At 35.6% G+C, this 20635-nt stretch overlaps 2 pseudogenes; one reads left to right on the plus strand and one right to left on the minus strand.

Moving 5' to 3' along the window:
• Positions 1 to 375: 375 nt before the first annotated feature.
• On the minus strand, positions 376 to 4532 carry LOC116893430 (annotated as a pseudogene).
• A 14646-nt stretch (positions 4533 to 19178) lies between these two features.
• Positions 19179 to 20084, plus strand: LOC116893431 (annotated as a pseudogene).
• The last annotated feature ends 551 nt before the right edge of the window (positions 20085 to 20635 follow it).

Below are 20635 nucleotides of genomic sequence, written 5' to 3' on the forward strand. Positions count from 1 at the left end.
ACAAATATGTAATTTTCTGTCATTTTTGCTGTTTTATGATTGTTCATAATATGCAAATGACATGAATCTTGATGATTTCAACAAGCAAGTAAAGAAAGCATATCATACAAGACAGTTATTTTACTTTCAAAAAATGGATACCCATTACTGCCATGTATTCTCCATATTTTGTGTGTACATCAAACTTTATTGATGGTATTCAAGAGAGTAAGGAGGGCTTTATAGGCACCTCTTTGGGGGGGGGTTGCCTAGGATAGAAATTTTGAGGAAGATGTTCAGTCTTGACTTTAAAGTTGGGATAGGAACTTTAAAGTTCAACTGAGGGCCTTTCTCTTGCTCTTAGTATCCTTACTGGGGTGGGTGGTCCAGTGTTTCTTACACCTTGGAGAACATGTAGTCCATGAGGTCTACCACCTGCTACTGTAGCCATATTCACTGTCATACCAGGTAATAAACTTTACAGAGTTGTCATTGAGATCAATGCCAGCCCTAGCATCAAAGGTGAAAGAGTAGGAGTTGCAGTTGAAGTTACTGGAGACAAACTGGTCCACAGTGTAGCCCATAATGCTCTTTACTGGTTCTGCTTTACCACTTTCTTGATGTCATAATACATGGCAGGGTTCTCCAGGTGGCATGTCAGATACACAACAGGTACAGTGGAGATAGGAACAGGGAAGGTCATCCCGGTGAGCTTTTATTCAGCTCTGGGATGACCTTGCACACAGACTTGGCAGTACCAGTAGATGAAGGGATGATCTTCTGGGCTACCCCACAGTCAACACACATCAGATTTTCATAGTAGTTTCTTAGCCCTCAGCTCCACAGTCTTCTTAGTGTCAGTGATGGCATGGACTATGGACATGACCACTTCCATGATGACAAAGTTTTCATAGATGACCTTTGCCAGAGTGGCTAAACAGCTACTGGTGCAGGATACATTGCTGATGATCTTGAGTATTTTGTCATATTTCTGGTGGTTCATACTCATCACAAACATGGGGGCATTGGCCAAAGGGACGGAGATGATGATCTTTTTGGCACCACCCTTCAAGTGAACGCTGACCTCCTCCACTGAGGTGCAGATTCAAATAGACTTCATAACATATTCAGTGCCAGCATCACCATATTTGATGTAAGAGGGATCTCACAGCTTGAAAATGGTGAGGGGCTTCCTGTTGATGACAAGCTTCCTCTTCTCACCCTTTATTGCACCATTGAATTTGATATGGGTAGAGTCATACTGGAGCATGAAGACCATGAAGTTGAGATCAATGAAAGGGTTGTTGATGGCACCAATCTCCATTTTGCCAGAAGTAGAGAAGGCAACCCTGTGAACCGGGCACCCAATTCAGCCAAATCTGCCCACATCGACCTTGCCATCGTGTCTACAGGAATAGGCTGGCATTGCTTAAGAAGATGTGACTGACTCTGAAACAGGGAGGAACAGAGTGCTGTAAACTTCATTCTTAGAATTTTTACAGTGAGCTACGTATCAATTCTTAAATGTAACTATTTAGACTAAAACTCACAAGCAATCTGATAAATGTTTAAGGAAATGGACTTTATGCAATGCAGAAATGATTGTAAAAGTGGATGAAGTTAAACACATATGATTTCTGGGTCCACTGTTCTCATGGTCTTATCACAATTTAGATGGCAAACATTAAGGTGTTACATACAAATATGAAACTTTGCATAAACTTTCTAGAATTATTTGATCTTGTTAATGAGAATTGAGGTTATAACAGGATGTTATCATTTTGAACTAAAGATTGAAGGATTTCAGACTTTTCTGAGTCTGGATATAACAGTGTGTGTCTTTTAAGCACTGTGTGTGTATGTGTGTGTGTGTGTGTGTGTGTCTGTGTTTGCACACCTGTTTGCACACCTTTGCACGAAAAAGTAGTAGAGGTATCATTTGAAATTTGAATAGATATGAAGTAATTGGGTATTAATATATCATGTGAAGCTGATAATAAAAAAATATAGATGAAAATATCATTCTTGAATTGAAAATTGAGAATGCACACAATATCCTGAAGAGAGAAAGAGGTTGATTGAACTTTGGAATGATTCAGTAACAAGACGTGCAGTTGATAATATTGATGGAGGTGCAGACACTAGCAAAATACATGACACATTTTAGTCAGTATGCCATAAAGAAAACTGAAGAAAAATGTGTGGTGTTTTCAAAAGTGATAATAATTATTAAACACAAAAACAAGTTTACTAAATCTGGAATATGGCAAATTTCATTTGAACTCTCCTTTTATTTATTTTTTATTTTTTTTTATTGGTTATTTTTCAAAAGTTATCCCCCTTCACAGATTCCCTTTGGCAAATGTCTATCCCATCTGCTCTGATCCCTGATTACATGAAGGTTCTCCCCCACCAACTTACTAATTCCTGCCTCCCAGTACTAGCATTCTCTTATGCATGTTCAAAGGATTAAGGGCCTAATCTCCAGCCAATGCCAGATTAGGCCATCCTCTGTTATATACGCAGCTGGATCCATTGGTCCATCCTTCCATGTGTACTCTTTGGTTTGTGTTTTAGTCCCTGTGAGTTCTGGGTTGTCTGATTGGTTGATACTGTTGTTTTCCCTATGAAGTGGCAAACCCCTTTAGCTCATTCAGGTTTTTCCCTATCTTCTCAATTGGAGTCTGCATTGTCAGTCTGATGAATTCGTACAAGAATCTACATCTGTATTGGTCAAGGTCTTGCAAAGCCTTTCAGAGGTCAGGATCCTGGATTCAAGGACTTTTTGGAATGAGAAATAGATTCTGATTTTGGTGACTGCATGTGAGATGATTCTCAAGGCTGGGAAGTCTCTTGATTACATTTTCTTCAGTCTCCATTCCATCTTTATTTCTGTTTTTCCTTTACAGAGGAACAATTATGATTTAAATTTTTTGAGAATGGTGAGCCCCATCCCTCACTCTTGAAATTTTTCTCTGTATTCTTATGAATACTTCTCCATCTACATTTTTCTAAATACAATCTCAGCACTCTAGGACAGTTTATACAGAATCAGAAGTCATACATATGTAAAAATATTGACATTTAAATGTACACCAATATCCATTGCAAAACACTAAACGTCTTTGTGTCATCAAAACACAAAATAAGGCTTATTGTCACCCAAACCAATGAGTTGCCAACATGTGCTTTGTTTTCTTTTTTTTTTTTTTTTCATTCCAAATCCACTGAAAGACTTTCATTACTGTACAATTTTCAGTTAACTCCTGATGGTCATTGTTGATACTAGATTTAAAGTTAGAATAGATGGGTAGAAAGATTTTATGAGAAAAGATTACACATTAGAACATAGCGTTGCTTCCAATATACTAAGAAGATATGTCTAAGCAACACTTCCTCACAAATACTACTGCAATGTAATATGAGCAAAACTAATGTAGGAAACAAAGATAATGTAGATTAAATTGGTCAACACAAGTTATTATATTGAAAAAATCATGAGAATCAGGGAAGGAGATCATAATTTTGAATTCAAATATTAGCTACATATTATTTTCTCATAAGAATTGAATGTTGCAAAGGCAGAGTCACAGGGAGTAAACCAGCAGCAACCAAGCATACAAATGAGGGTCCTAAGGCTCCAGTTGAAATGTTTGGATATAATCCACTGACATCTTTATCAAGTATATTCACTATGGATTAGTGAAGAACTGTGTAATTTTGGACAGAACCAGATAAAATAAAAAAAAAATTTAAAAAAAGGCATCTTTAGATGATCTGTTCTTGCCAATAGTGTGGCATAGTCCAAACTGTACATGGTTTGTGGATCTCAGTGACTATAAAGACGAGCCTGCTTCTCCTTAACATGGATCTTGTAATAAAATGTCCTGTGTGTCTCTAGTGGCTCAGAATGTACCATTACTGGATTTCTCACCGTGAATGTTCTGATATAATCCACTGACAGCATTTTTATTTGGTCAATAAAATCACCATGTTAAACATATTCCAGACCAAATTAAAACCAAAGGGCTTCCTTCCAGGCATTAACAAACATGAGTGATATCATGGAACCTGAGAAAGTATTAATCTCCAAGGTATTTGCCTATCTGAGTTAATTAAATGAGTGGTGGGCACCAGTTGCAGAGCTTCGGGGAAGAAAGTGCTTAACATTCCTTCAGAGCTCAGATGCAATCTGAAAAAAAAAGAATCATGAATATGCAATCTCTTCTTAACCCAGAGAAGTAAATTATGGTAGAAATTTGATGTGCTTATATGCACAGCACTTCACAAGCCACACTGTTCAGGTTTAAGGCAGGAAAGATATGTTCATTTTGATGGCACTATTCTTCATCCTCGACGTTCCATTTCTCATGGTAAAATTCATTGATTCAAGATGCTTTTGGAGAATAAATTTTAATGAAGTCAAACATTAATACTTGGACATAAGTTGTTCCTTCATACTTTGAGCAGTTCAGTTGCCTAAAGAGAAAGATTATTTCAAACAGACTCTGAATGTCTTGTAAGTGCATTTGTATTTTCCATGTAAATGACATCGTCCATATTTCTTGAGTGCTCTGAGGATGAATATTAGGCAAATCCTTGAGTGTTCTGTCCTGTTGCTAAATCTGTACACCACGAAGCAAGCTTAATTATTTTAGAGATTCAATCCTATTTCTTCCTTTTAATTAATCCAGTGAATATTTGTTTTTCTTTCAGGTGACCTCTGTCTTAAATCCTAGAAGCTGAGAAAAAAGGAATACCTACATTGATCTTTCACATAAAGGCCTCATAATAGCATTTTATGTTGCACAATAGGTAGTGATGACTTATTGAATTTGATCCCACAATATTGCATTGAGTTTTATCCCAAGTATACCAATCAATGGTTATAAACTTTGCTGACAATCTTTCCATCATTGTGCTGCTCCTACACCATATTCTGGTTACAGTAATATTCATGGTGCATATAGTTAACAATACTTTACATACATGAAAACTTACCCTCTCAAATTCATTGCATGTGATCACTTCTTGCTTTCTAATGCTTTATCAATTTGGGAAAGAGAAGATCTTTACACTCAGAAACTCATACTTGGTATGAATACCTTGTTGTATATGTTTGCATGTAATGAACAAGGAATATTTAGGTCATTATAAGGCAAGACATCCACATGCTTTAAAAGATAAAATCCAAAAGAAGTGTGTCTTTGTGCTTCATAGTGTTCATGTATAATCACTGGCTTTTATCTTTTATAAAGTTCAGCTTGGCATTCTCCTTTAAGTGTAAAATATATTTGAAATATATGGAATAATAATTGTTGTGAAATATAGCCCTTAGAATGTTAGGCTACCACTAAAATCAGGGACTAGACAAGGCTACCCACTCTCTCCCTACTTATTCAATATAGTTCTTGAAGTTCTAGCCAGAGCAATCAGACAACAAAAGGAGGTCAAGGGGATACAGATCAGAAAAGAAGAAGTCAAAATATCACTATTTGCAGATGATATGATAGTACATTTAAGCGATCCAAATATTATCCAAACTATTCCACAAAATTGAAACGGATGGAGCACTACCGAATTCCTTCTATGAAGCCACACTTACTCTTATACCTAAACCACACAAAGACCCAACAAAGAAAGAGAACTTCAGACCAATTTCCCTTATGAACATCGACGCAAAAATACTAAACGAAATTCTGGCAAAGCGAATCCAAGAGCACATCAAAACAATCATCCACCGTGATCAAGTAGGCTTCATCCCAGGCATGCAGGGATGGTTTAATATACGGAAAACCATCAACGTGATCCATTATATAAACAAACTGAAAGAACAAAACCACATGATCATTTGATTAGATGCTGAGAAAGCATTTGACAAAATTCAACACCCCTTCATGATAAAAGTCCTGGAAAGAATAGGAATTCAAGGCCCATACCTAAACATAGTAAAAGCCATATTCAGCAAACCAGTTTCTTACATTAAATTAAATGGAGAGAAACTTGTAGCAATCCTACTAAAATCATGGACTAAACAAGGCTGCCCACTCTCTCCCTACTTATTCAATATAGTTCTTGAAGTTCTAGCCATAGCAATCAGACAACAAAAGGAGATCAAGGGGATACAGATTGGAAAAGAAGAAGTCAAAATATTACTATTTGCAGATGATATGATAGTATATTTAAGTGATCCCAAAAGTTCCACCAGAGAACTACTAAAGCTGATAAACAACTTCAGCAAAGTGGCTATGTATAAAATTAACTCAAATAAATCAATAGCCTTCCTCTACGCCAAAGGGAAACAAGCTGAGAAAGAAATTAGGGAAATGAAACCCTTCGTAATAGACCCAAATAATAGAAAGTACCTCGGTGTGACTTTAACCAAGCAAGTAAAAGATCTGTACAATAAGAACATCAAGACACTGAAGAAAGAAATTGAAGAAGACCTCAGAAGGTGGAAAGATCTCCCATGCTCATGGATTGGCAGGATTAATATAGTAAAAATGGCCATTTTACCAAAAGCGATCTACAGATTCAATGCAATCCCCATCAAAATACCAATCGAATTCTTCAAAGAGTTAGACAGAACAATTCGCAAATTCATCTGGAATAACAAAAAACCCAGGATAGCTAAAACTATCCTCAACAATAAAAGGACTTCAGGGGGAATCACTATCCTTGAACTCAAGCAGTATTACAGAGCAATAGTGATAAAAACTGCATGGTATTGGTACAGAGACAGAGAGATAGACCAATGGAACAGAATTGAAGACCCAGAAATGAACCCACACACCTAGGGTCACTTGATTTTTGACAAAGGAGCCAAATCCATCAAATGGAAAAAAGATAGCATTTTCAGCAAATGGTGCTGGTTCAACTGGAGGTCAACATGTAGAAGAATGCAGATCGATCCATGCTTATCACCCTGTACAAAGCTTAAGTCCAAGTGGATCAAGGACCTCCACATCAAACCAGACACACTCAAACTAATAGAAGAAAAACTAAGGAAGCATCTGGAACACATGGGCACTGGAAAAAATTTCCTGAACAAAACACCAATGGCTTATGCTCTAAGATCAAGAATCGCCAAATGGGATCTCATAAAACTACAAAGCTTCTGTAAGGCAAAGGACACTGTGGTTAGGACAAAACGGCAACCAACAGATTGGGAAAAGATCTTTACCAATCCTACAACAGATAGAGGCCTTATATCCAAAATATGCAAGGAACTCAAAAAGTTAGACCGCAGGGAGACAAATAACCCTATTAAAAAATGGGGTTCAGAGCTAAACAAAGAATTCACAGCTGAGGAATGCCGAATGGCTGAGAAACACCTAAAGAAATGTTCAACATCTTTAGTCATCAGGGAAATGCAAATCAAAACAACCCTGAGATTTCACCTCACACCAGTGAGAATGGCTAAGATAAAAAACTCGGGTGACAGCAAATGCTGTTGAGGATGCGGAGAAAGAGGAACACTCCTCCATTGTTGGTGGGGTTGCAGACTGATACAACCATTCTGGAAATCAGTCTGGAGGTTCCTCAGAAAATTGGACATTGAACTGCCTGAGGATCCAGCTCTACCTCTCTTGGGCATATACCCAAAAGATACCCCAACATATAAAAAAGACACGTGCTCCACTATGTTCATCGCAGCCTTATTTATAATAGCCAGAAGCTGGAAAGAACCCAGATGCCCTTCAACAGAGGAATGGATACAGAAAATGTGGTACATCTACACAATGGAATATTACTCAGCTATCAAAAACAACGACTTTATGAAATTCGTAGGCAAATGGTTGGAACTGGAAAATATCATCCTGAGTGAGCTAACCCAATCACAGAAAGACATACATGGTATGCACTCATTGATAAGTGGCTATTAGCCCAAATGCTTGAATTACCCTAGATGCCTAGAACAAATGAAACTCAAGACGGATGATCAAAATGTGAATGCTTCACTCCTTCTTTAAAAGGGGAACAAGAATACCCTTGGCAGGGAAGAGAGAGGCAAAGATTAAAACAGAGACTGAAGGACACCCATTCAGAGCCTGCCCCACATGTGGCCCATATATATACAGCCACCCAATTAGACAAGATGGATGAAGCAAAGAATTGCAGAAGTGTAGATCGCTCCTGAGAGACACAGCCAGAATACAGCAAATACAGAGGTGAATGCCAGCAGCAAACCACTGAACTGAGAATAGGACCCCCGTTGAAGGAATCAGAGAAAGAACTGGAAGAACTTGAAGGGGCTCGAGACCCCACATGTACAACAATGCCAAGCAACCAGAGCTTCCAGGGACTAAGCCACTACCTAAAGACTATACATGGACTGACCGTGGACTCTGACCTCATAGGTAGCAATGAATATCCTAGTAAGAGCACCAGTGGAAGGGGAAGCCCTGTGTCCTGCTAAGACTGAACCCCCAGTGAACCAGACTGTTGGGGGGAGGGTGGCAATGGGGGGAGGATGGGGAGGGGAACACCCATAAAGAAGGGGAGGTGGGAGGGGGATGTTCGCCCGGAAACCGGGAAAGGAAATAACACTCGAAATGTACATAAGAAATATTCAAGTTAATAAAAAAAAACAACAAAAAAAAACTATGCAGCAAAAAGAGACAACTCTATGCCCATGTTTACTACAGCACTGTATAATAGCTAAGTTATATAAGTAGCCTATGTATATGTCAATAGGTAAATAAATAAAGATCAGTCAAGATGTTATAAAAAAAAAAAAGAATGTTAGGCTACACAGACAGCTTAAGTAACTGATGTTTCCTAAAAATTCACTGAACTTTGAGCTCTGCACAAGGATTATTCTCAAATTACTTTTGTATATTAGTAAAAATTTTAATTGAAAATTGTGTGTCTGTTTATATAGAATATCCAAAAATGGCCAATTTTGTAGGGTATAAAATGAAAACACCACAGGGATACAATTTTTGATAAACACCTGATTATATCAATGATTAAATATATAGGCATATGTTTAGTGTTTATTGATCAGACTATAGTAAGTGACAAGGATGAGACTGGAGATATTAGTCTGTATATAAACAAACACCATATGGCATTATTTAATTTACACTCTCATGTGGCCCACTTTTATTACAAAACTGAACATATTACATAAAAATTCCTTCTATTTATAAACATATAGTACTGGCAAATACAAATATCGCTGAATTTCCTCATTTTCCTAGTCCTCGGTATTATGCAAGTATTGCTTTATTTTTAACTAGAAAAGTTATCAAACAATTTTCCAAAGAATTAACTTGTAATGATGAGAAGTTCCTAGAATGAATATATCTCATTCTTTTGTAAATAGAAAGTAGTTGAATTTTACTTAGGTGGTGGGGCAAGCCCTTAATCTCAGCAGTAAGTACCAGGTACAATTGTATACCTGCACATTTGAAGCAAGGATTGTCTACAGCAAAGTATATTATAAAACATTTGGATATATTCCCCTCTTATGACCTAAATAATCCTTGCTGAAATACATACAAGCATATGTGTAGACATCTATGACTTACCAAATTAATGTTTGATATTTGAATTTATATTTTCACCAATGACCAAAAGAAAAATTACCAAGATGAGTGTAGATATGATGGAACATGTTAAGAAAATTGACCACTAATTATAAGTGATGTAAGTACAAGAACCAAATGTTGCTGCAGAAAGAATATTAGGCACTGATAAATAAATTATGATTTTCCTTCTTTAATAAATTCAGTTAATTTCACAAAAAATCATAAACTCAATAGCTCTTATAACACATATTTCTAACATTGCTTAATAATTTTAAAATGAAAACATGATCAGAATTAGTGTTTTGTCCATATCTGTGGTTTTCTCTTTACTTTTTAATCAAGTACTCTAAAACAGACATGGAAATCCACTTTGTAAAAGAGGTCAATTCCATATCTATTTATTGGAGACACACCAAAATGAACTTTAAAGTGTTTGCTATTTTCTAGGTTATCATGTCAACTCAAATCTCAGAACAAGAGTCGTTTTTTTTTTGTTTTTTCATCTTTAGATATCAGATGCAGAAACTTTAAGTACAGAATAGTGCTTCTATTGGGCATAACTGATAATGTATAGACACCTGTCCATAATAAAAAAACTGTGCTCTTTTACTGAAAAACAACCAAAAACCACAAAATGCTGTGGCATTAGTCTTTTTAATGGATGAGAGCAACAGGAATCCTGATCTTCTACTAAATATGTCTTTCTTTGATTATAAAATACAGTTTTAGCCATTTGATTTAAAAAATGAACTCCATTTATGTAAGGAAAATTTTTATATGCCTTGCCCTAATTTTGTCTGTTTCAAAGACACTACATATTCATTTCTGATTACAGGACAGGATTGGCTGACATCTTTATATTTTTTTTTTACTTGCTTGGACATCTTATTTCCATGTGTGAGTTATCCTAGGCAAAGAATTTGTAACAACATTTCTCTTTGGGAGACTTTGAAAGATATTAAGAAAATTAATGGAGGAGATTGTACTAACACTTATGTCAATCTATGTAGTTCCACAGTACTTACCAATCAGAGACATATTAGGTCTTCCACTATGTGTGACCTCCAGCAATTGACAGATTCCAGGAAGGAAGAATAGGGGAGGTCATGAAGAATTGATTCTGGCAAGGTGGCAGAGAGTAACTTGCAGTCTTGAATGACTGGCAGTCAGAGTGTTTACTGATACAAATCTCAGGAAGTAGAGATTGATTCATGGTGTTCCAAAATGTGGAAAATATTATTTTTGTTCCCCGATATGTATTATCTTCATCTGGGTCATAAGTTTACATTGTCATTGTTAAAATTTAAATGGCAGATTTACCATTTACCATCATGGTGATGTTACAAGTTTAGTTGTCAGTGTAAACTGTCATGGAACAGAATTATATTTTGCAAACATTTTCTCTATCACTTAACATTTAATTATCTGGAGCATATTTGCAAAGGCATGGTGAAAATCCATTTTTAGCCTGGCAGTTCATGATATTTCAATGATACTAGAAAGGATAAAACGTAAAATCCAGTCTGTGGAGTTAACCATTTTACTACCTGTGAGTGTTTGACCAACCATGAAGTGTCAGAGTGCCAATTGTCATTAGAATCTCTGTCAAAAATTTCATCAACATACTGCTATTGTTATTATATATCACTATCTTTAATAAGATGATTAAGTCATATCTTTGTGGAATGTATTGCTATGTCTTATCTTGTTTTTCATTTTTTTCTTCCTCATAAAATACAAGAGTGGGATTTCATTAGTGAAGTTTTCTAAGAAAGAGACATTATTGGCTTCTGATAACTCATTTTTCATACAGAGCACATGGATATGCATCAGCATACCCCTTTCAATATTCACTATAGACAGAACTTCTTCATTAATTTTCTATATGATGAGAAGAAGAGCTTTTATTTATATTCATCAATTATATGGAAATCACTTTAAGGAATGGTTTTTATTAGAGTCCTCCAAAGATTCTGGCTGCCATGTTGTCTCTGGGTAACTTATTTGGTTTCTAAGAGCAATTAAACAAGAAAAAGTGTTGTTATTCAGTTCCATCAATAAAAATAAGTTTATAGGTCTGAATGCATCTTTCTCATTGTGCAAAGGTATATTTTTATGCTTTCTGTGTACCTGTGTTAATATCTGTTTTGTTTTGTACATACATGTGCATCTCTTTGTATGACTGTCGATGGGAGCAACATTTTTCTATGTATGAATTTTGTTCAATAATGTGTTTGTATATGTGTGTATATTTCTTTGAGTGTTAGTCAGAGTATGTGTCTTGCGTACCATTGTGTGCATTCTGAGAGTGTTTCTATGTGCCTATCCATATTTATATCTGCTTTACTCTGTAGTTGTCTGCCTATTCCTTTATGCAGGTATTAGCCTTTACCTGCCTTTTTGTGTCATGTGTGTCATATCATTCTGGAATGGTGCTTATAATTTATGCTTCTTCCTGTGTGTTGCTGTCAGTCTGTCTGTCTGTCTTTGTGGGTGTACAGAGACCTGGGTGTGTGTGTGTGTGTGTGTGTGTGTGTGTGTGTGTGTTTATATGTGTGCCAATGTACATATTTTGTGTAAATTCATATCTGTGCATATGTATGTCATTTTTGTGCCTGAATTTTTATATGTTTATATATATATATATATGTGTGTGTGTGTGTGAACATGTATGTATATTAGTGTGTACATAAGTATATAGCTGTATTATATGTGTGATTCAGAAAAGATTGAGACTCTCTATGTGTTAATGTGTGTTTGTGTCTATGTGTGTTTATGTTGCATATCTGTGTTAGGTTCTGAATTTTTGTCAGTTTGTGTTGAGTAGTTTAAGAGAACTGAAATACTTGGAATTTTATGATAATTTCATGTTTTAAACATTTTATTTTCAGTTGGATATTTTTAGTTTACATTTTAAATGTTATCCCCATTCTCTTTTTTCCCTCCAGAAACCTACTATCCCATCCAACCTCTCCCACCTACTATGATGGTTCTTTCTCACCCAAATACCCACTCCCTTCTAGCTACCTACTCTGACATTCTCCTACACTGGGGCATCATGTCTTGACAGGCCTCAGTGCCTCTCCTCCCTTTATGCCTGACAAATCCATCCTCTGCTACATTTGCAGCTGGAACCATAGGTCCATCCGTTTGCACTCTTGGGATGGTAGTTTAGCCTTTCCTTTGGTCTCTAATACTCAATTTGTCACAATATTTCCTCCTGTGAGCATGTTTGTTCTTCCATCTAAGAAGGTGTAAAGCATCCACATTTTGGTCTTTCTCCTTTTGGAGCTTCAAATCATCTGTGAATTGCACATTGGGTATAGCAAGCTTTTGAGCGAATAGCCACTTATCAGTGAGTGCATACCATGCATGTTCTTTTGCTATTGAGTACCTCACTCAGGATGTTTTCTAGTTCCATCCATTGGCCTAAGTATTTCATGAAGACATTGGTTTTAATAGCTGAGTATTACTCAATTGTGTAAATGTACAAAATTTTCTTTATCCTCTCCTCTGTTGAAAGACATCTGGGTTGTTTCCTATTTCCGATTATTATAAATGAGGCTGCTCTGAACATAGTGGAGCATGCATCCTTTTTATATGTTGGAACACAGTTTAGGTATATGTCCAGGAGTGATAGAGCTGAATCCTCAGTTAATAATTTGTCCAGTTTTCTGAGGAACCACCAGAGTGATTTCCAGAGTGGTTGTATCAGTTGGCAATCCCACCAACAATGGAGGAGTGTTCCTCTTTCTGCACATTCCCATCAATATCTGCTATTACCTGAAATTTTGATCTTCTTTACTCTGTGATATAGAATCTCAGAGTTGTTTTGGTTTGCATTTACCTGATGATTGAGGATTTTGATCATTTCTTTAGGTGCTTTTCAGCTACTCAATATTCCTCAGTTGAGAATTCTTTGTTTAACTGTGTAGCCCACTGTTTTATAAGTGGTTACCTGATTCTCTAGAGCTTTACTTCTTCAGTTCTTTCTATATATTGGATATTAACCCTCTGTTGAATGTAGGATTGGTAAAGATCTTTTACCAATTGGTTAGTTGCTGTTTGTTCTATTGACAGTGTCCTTTTCCCTAAAGAAACTTTGCAATTTTATGAGGTTCAATTTGTTCATCCTTGATCTTAGATCATAAGTCATTGGTATTCTTTTCAGGAAAATTTCCCCTTTGCCCATGTGCTTGAGCCTCTTCCTCACTTTCTTTTCTCTTAGTTTCATTGCATCTGGTTTCATGTGGATGTTCTTGATCCGCTTGACCCACTCTCCCTATCAGTTTAATGTAGTACTTGAAAGCCTAGCCAGAGCAGTTAGACAACAAAAAGAAGTCAAAATATCAGTCTTTGCAGATGATATGACAGTATACTTAAGTGACATCAAAAATTCAACCAAAGAACTCCTACGATTAATAAAGAATTTCAGCAAAGTGACTGGATATAAAGTTAGCCCAAACAAATCAGCACCATTCCTCTTCTCAAAGAATAAACAGGCTGAGAAAGAAATTAGGGAAATGACACCATTCCCGATAGTCACGGTTAATATGATATACCAGGGTATGACTTTAACTGAGCAAGTGAAAGATCTGTATGACAAGAAATTCCAGTGTCTGAGAAAATAAATTGAAGAAGAAATCAGAATGTGGAAAGATCTCTCATGGTCATGGACTGGCAAGATTAAAATATTAAAAATGGACATCTTTCTGAAAGCTATATACAGATTGAATGCAATAAAAATCAAAATACAAAGTCAATTTTTCACAGAGCTATAAATAGAAAATTGCAAGTTCTTTAGAAATAACAAAAAAAAAGAACAACCAGGATAATGAAAACTATTCTCAACAACTAAAAATCTTCTGGGAATCACCATCCCTAACTTCCAGCTGTATTACAGGGAGATAGTGGTAAAATTTGCAAGGCATTAGTACAGAGTCAGGTAGTTAGATCAATGGAATAGAATTGAAGACCCAAAAATGAACCCACACACCTATGGTCACTTGATCTTTGACAAGGAACTAAACCTCTCCAGGGGAAGAAATGCAGCATTTACAACAAATGGTGCTGGTTCAACTGGAGGTCAGCCTGTAGAAGAATGTAACATGATCTTTTCTTATTCCCATATAGAAACCTCAAGTCCAAGTGGATAAAGCACCTCCACATCAAACCTGATAATTTCATATCTCCAATTGCTTTTTTTGTATTTCTCACTTTCATTCTTTAAATGATGTTTCCTTTACTATGAAATTATAATACATTTTATGACTTGAAGGAATGGTATATATATTGTTGTGCAATGCTCGTCTTTTAGCTAAACTCGTTTCTCAGAAAGACCCACTAGACTAAACCTCTTGGGGACAGAATGATTATGAAACGAGAAACAGAGAGAGAGAGGGAGAGAGAGAGAGAGAGAGAGAGAGAGAGAGAGAGAGAGAGAGAGAGAGAGAGAGAGAACAGGAAGACCTTGACATTTTTCATATTCAGAATTTCTCACAATGCCTTGGGATTAAAATGTAAATAGGAAAGTTCAACCTGTATTTTCCACATGGTGGAACATTTTATGTATATAGAGACAAGATTGAGTTGGCCACAGGAATTAGAAATGTGGATATGTAATAACTTATTGACTTATTAAACACAACAGTAAACACTGTGACATATTGAAAAGAAATATTTTGTCACATCAGGAACCAATTTCTAGGCTACTGTATTACCTTTTTGTTCATTTTTAATATATATTTTACTAATTCACTGAAGATTTCATGGATGAATAAAAATACCATTTTTCTATGAGAACCATTATCTGAAATGTAATGAATATAAAACTGTTCTTCACCACCATTTTATATTCTTCCCTTTAAATTTAACAATATACTTTTCATATCTTTTTTGTTGTTACACAGTAATCTCCTTCCTTATCTTAAACCTGTGCAATCAAGTTGGTTCAAGTGAGACTAATGTTACAGTTATGAAATATTAATTTCCATAATTGCTAACATTTATTATTATACTCAGAAATTGTTTTCCCATATAATAGGGCATTTACCAAGCTCATTAATGAATACAATTGCAGAAATTCATATTTACACTAACATCACTTTTAAGAAACTTGAAGAGCACCTTGATACTTTTACGTAAGATGTACAAAATTTCAAAGGAACATATAGACAGCACAAGTTCAACAGACAAAGAAATGGCTCTGAAAACACATCAAATAGGGCAATAACAACAATGAAACAAAATTAAAAAATAATCTTCCACATGGCTGAATATTTTTGGTAATATTCTCTAAATGTAATCAATAACAAGAAAGCTTTTTTATATTTGAAGATATTCCTTGGTGCCTTCCGAAGAACTGGAGACTCATTCACATACAAGAGGAGAACTTTTCCTTATAAATTTGGAGGAAGATATTAAATGTGTAATGAGAGGGGAAATGAAATAAGGTAACAAAAAATATGATGGATATGTATGGAGTTATTCTTGACTAAAGCACACACCAAAAGAACATAAGATACAACAGAGAGATTATTCTCGGAGAACCAGTCGAGTTTAATCCAGAGATTCAGGTATACTTCCACATATGCAGATTTTTTTGAGTGCAATACACCACACACACTGGAATAACATTATTATCCATAAACATTCAGAAATGGCTGTTAAAGAAGCCCAAAATTCATTTAGTGTTAATGAAATAAAACATGATAAAACAGAAGGAACACATATTGGTATGACTTTTTTTTTACAAACCTGTTGACAATACTATAATATAATCAATAATGTTGAGAAAATCATTATCCATGAAAATCTGAAGTAGTGACAAGTAGTTTTGTTGATCATGTTTTTAATCTAAGTACTTTAGAGGCAGTGGCCTGAATATCACTATTTCTTGCCAGTATACCCTATGTGGTGAGCCTGAATCTGCTATGTACGAAAGGGAGATTCTAGCATAAAAATGAATATGAAGCATAAAAGTATGCCATTTTAGTACTCTAACTCTAAATTGTCTTTAAAAGATTACAATGTATTAAAATAAATTTAAAGAAAATGATGGGGAAAAAAGAGAAAATTACTCCGACCCTCATTGCCTGTATTAATCTACTGATATTTCATGGTAAGACCATTTCAACAATATGAAAATCATAAGAAGAATTCTTAAAATTATCAATTAATGTTAAACAATCTAATTTTTATCCAGCCTTTTTCATTATTTGCACCTACTATAGATCATTTTGACTTAATGAAACACTCCACAATTAAGGTCACTACATATCAATTTATCATTTTCAAACATATTAAACCGGTGTCTGCAGTCTGCACATTCCACTGTTTTTATATACAATCTCATGCTTTAAAATGCTAATTTGTTCAAGGTCATATTTGTTATCAATGATCTAATCACATACTGTTCCTCTTTCAAATGTCTTCAAATAGTAACTTGCTTCTCTATTGCTTTAATTAAATTTTGATCATAAGAAACATGAGGAGGAAAGGATGATTTCATATACGGCTTATAATCAAAAGAGACAAATGTGGTTATCTGCAGACTTGAACTAAGGCATAGATATGAAATGAACACTATATACAAGCTATACTAACCACAGTGAGATGGGCACTCTATGTCAAATACCAACTAAGAAAATGCTTGAAAGGTATGAAGACAGGCTAGTGTTGGCTGAGAAAATATCCCAATTAAAGTTCCCTCAGTCTGTTCACAATACTTTGTGCCAATTTGAAAAAAAAATAATTAAAAAGCCTGCCCCACATGTGGCCCATACATATACAGCCACCCAATTAGACAAGATGGATGAAGCAATGAAGTGCAGGCAGACAGGAGCCGGATGTAGATCTCTCCTGAGAGACACAGCCAGAATACAGCAAACACAGAGGCGAATGCCAGCAGCAAAGCACTGAACTGAGAATAGGACCCCCGTTGAAGGAATCAGAGAAAGAACTGGAAGAGCTTGAAGGAGCTCGAGACCCCTTATGAACAACAATGCCAAGCAACCAGAGCTTCCAGGGACTAAGCCACTACCTAAAGACTATACATGGACTGACCCTGGACTCTGACCTCATAGGTAGCATTGAATATCCTAGTAAGATCACCAGTGTAAGGGGAAGCCCTGTGTCCTGCTAAGACTGAACCCCCAGTGAACTAGATTGTTGGGGGAGGGCGGCAATGGGGGAGGATGGGAGGGAACACCCATAAAGAAGGGGGGAGGTTAGGGGATGTTGGCCCAGAAACCGGGAAAGGGAATAACAATCGAAATATCAATAAGAAATACTCAAGTTAGTAATAAAAAAAAGGCAAATGAGGTAATCTATAAAAAAAAATTAACTAAAAAAAAAATCAGGTTGCAATCTCTAGATTTTACACACAGTTCACCATCAGCTCTTTCTCAGAATAACTAGACATTCAGAATTTATCCAACATGTCTTCATTGTGTTTCCATTATTCATAGCTGGTCATTAAAAGTCTGTATTATGTAAGAATGTATGGATTTCAGAATACACCTAGAAGAATTAGGCTTTCTCATTTTTTGATAAGGCTTACGATCTGATTTTATTCCCATGATGCATGAAGTAGAACCAAGAACCTACTCAGAAGATGTCCTTTGAAGTCATGCATTTCAACATTACACTATGATCAAACATAATTTTTTAAAATATACTGAAATTGTTTTAGATATAAAAATATAAAAGAATTAATACTTATATCAATGAATTCCACAATAGTGTATAAAAATTTTATTATATTAATTGTTATTTGTTTGGGATGTGTAACGCATTTACAGGTACACATAAGATGAAATAATACCCCTGTAGTTACATTTGTGTTTAATCCTGAGACACCTGACATAGGTTCTGAGATCTGAACTTAGGTTCTCTGCTAGAACAAAATATTCTATTTAGAGCTAAACCAACTTCTTAGGGTTTTAAGCCACTTATCAAATAGTAGCCCTCCACAAATGCACCGTTCTAGATAAGAATTCTCAAAAGCAAAGAAGCACATAAATGTTCTCGGAAATTACAAAAAAAAATGATTTCAATTACAATCGCAGTTCATATTGTAGCCATGATGAGAATTATATCTTAGGACACACACACACACACACACACACACACACACACACACACACATCCAGCCTACCTGTTCAATTTAGTGTTGTTTCTATAGTAAATTCTAATGTAGTTATTACAGGTATTATTCCAGTAAAGTCAGAGTCATAATGTGTCACAAGAAATGAATTCAAAAACAGTTAATGATCTTAGCAAACAATGAGTGTGGGGCTATTTATTTATAAAATATACTACAAAACATTATGGTTTATGAGGAATCTTCTTTCAGTTCAATAATCAACTTGTATCAACATAGAACAAATACTTGGTTTTGGAAATCTTTGCTTTCTGATAACATAAAAAAGGTTATAATCAACAAAGTTAAATAGACAAATAAATAAATTCCTGTTTTTATTTTCCCTTATATCATTATGAACATTATAAATTGAAAGCAATGCTGTGCAGCACTATCCTTGAAATTATATTGTCAGCAACAAAGGCAGCATTCTGATGATTCTTTCAACAACCTTACTTGAAATACATTGTCAAAAACGTTTCTAAAGCAGCACTAACTAAAATTTTCTTTGAACATCAGATATGGATCAGTGTGTGAACTCTCCAAAATGCCAATATGCCAACGCAGAATAGAACTAATGCATTTCAGAAAAGTGACACTTCAAAGTTATGAATACACCTGGGGATTGTTCTTGCCTTAATACACTTCTGTTTGTCTGCCTTCAGAGCTGTGGTACTTTGGGTCTCTGTGAAGCACCATAACACTCTATAGTGAAGGCCAATAACAGAATTCTCAGCTACTTATTAATCCTGTCACTTATGTTCTATTTTCTGTGCTCCCTTTTCTTCATTGACCAATCTATCAGAGCTGCCTGTATCTTATAGCAGGTCACATTTGTAATTGTATTCACTGTGGTTGTTTCCCCAGTTCTTGCCAAAACAATCACTATGGTTCTGGCTTTCAAAGTCACACAACCAGGAAGAAGGTTAAGAGCCTTCCTGTTATCAGGGACAACAAACTCCATTATTCTATATGTTCCCTATTGCAATGTATTCTGGGTGCAATTTGACTAGCAATTTCTCACCCATTCTTGATATTGGTGAACATTCTGAGCATGATGTGCTATACACATCATCATTGTGTATAGCAATGGTTCTATTATGGCATTCAACTGTGTACTCAGATACTTGGCCTGCCTGACCCTGGGAAGTTTCACTGTAGCTTTCCTGAAAAAGAATCTGTCTGACACATTCAACAAAGGCAAGTCCTTGACATCAGCATGCTGGTGTTCTGCAGTGTCTGTGTAGGTTCGCTTCCTGTCTACCGTAGCACCAAGGGTATGGTCATGGTTGCTGTTGTGATCTTCTCCATCTTGGCACACAGTGCAGGGATGCTTGGATGTATCTTTGCACCCAAAAATCTACATCATTTTAATGGAACCAGCCAGAAATTCTATCCAAAAGTTCAGGGAGAAATCATATTTCTGAACAAATATTTCAGGAATTCTGGCAAATATAATGTTGGTATATACTCACCAAATATTAGTGAATGTATCTAGATTTAGAATCACTATCACTGGTTCCTCTAGTGATGTCTAATGACATATCTATCATTCTTGAAAACAATGTTCATAAAATCTTGCAATCATTCACTTCTTTAGTTTCCTCTGGGAGACCTAAAATTCTCAAATTATTATTAAAATTTTATCCAACATTTTGCTTTCATAGATATTTTGCCTCAGGTACCTTCAAATCAATTTGATAAGGCAGTGGGATCTATAACCTTGTATAGAATGTGAATTCTATGACAGACAGGAATAACACATAGAAACAATCTATCAAATCAAACAATCAATTGGACTAAAAAACAAACTAAAAATCAACAAAGATACAATAAGAATACATTTCCTGATTTCTAGTAGGAGTACACTCATTACAGAATACTGTCAGTTTTTACAGTAGCTTTTTAAGCTATTGGTCAATAGTCAAGTTAAAAATGTTCTTTTTCTGATTACAAACACAAAACATATTATATCCAA

Source organism: Rattus rattus, chromosome 2, assembly GCF_011064425.1.
Source record: "Rattus rattus isolate New Zealand chromosome 2, Rrattus_CSIRO_v1, whole genome shotgun sequence".
Classification (NCBI taxonomy): Eukaryota; Metazoa; Chordata; class Mammalia; order Rodentia; family Muridae; genus Rattus; species Rattus rattus.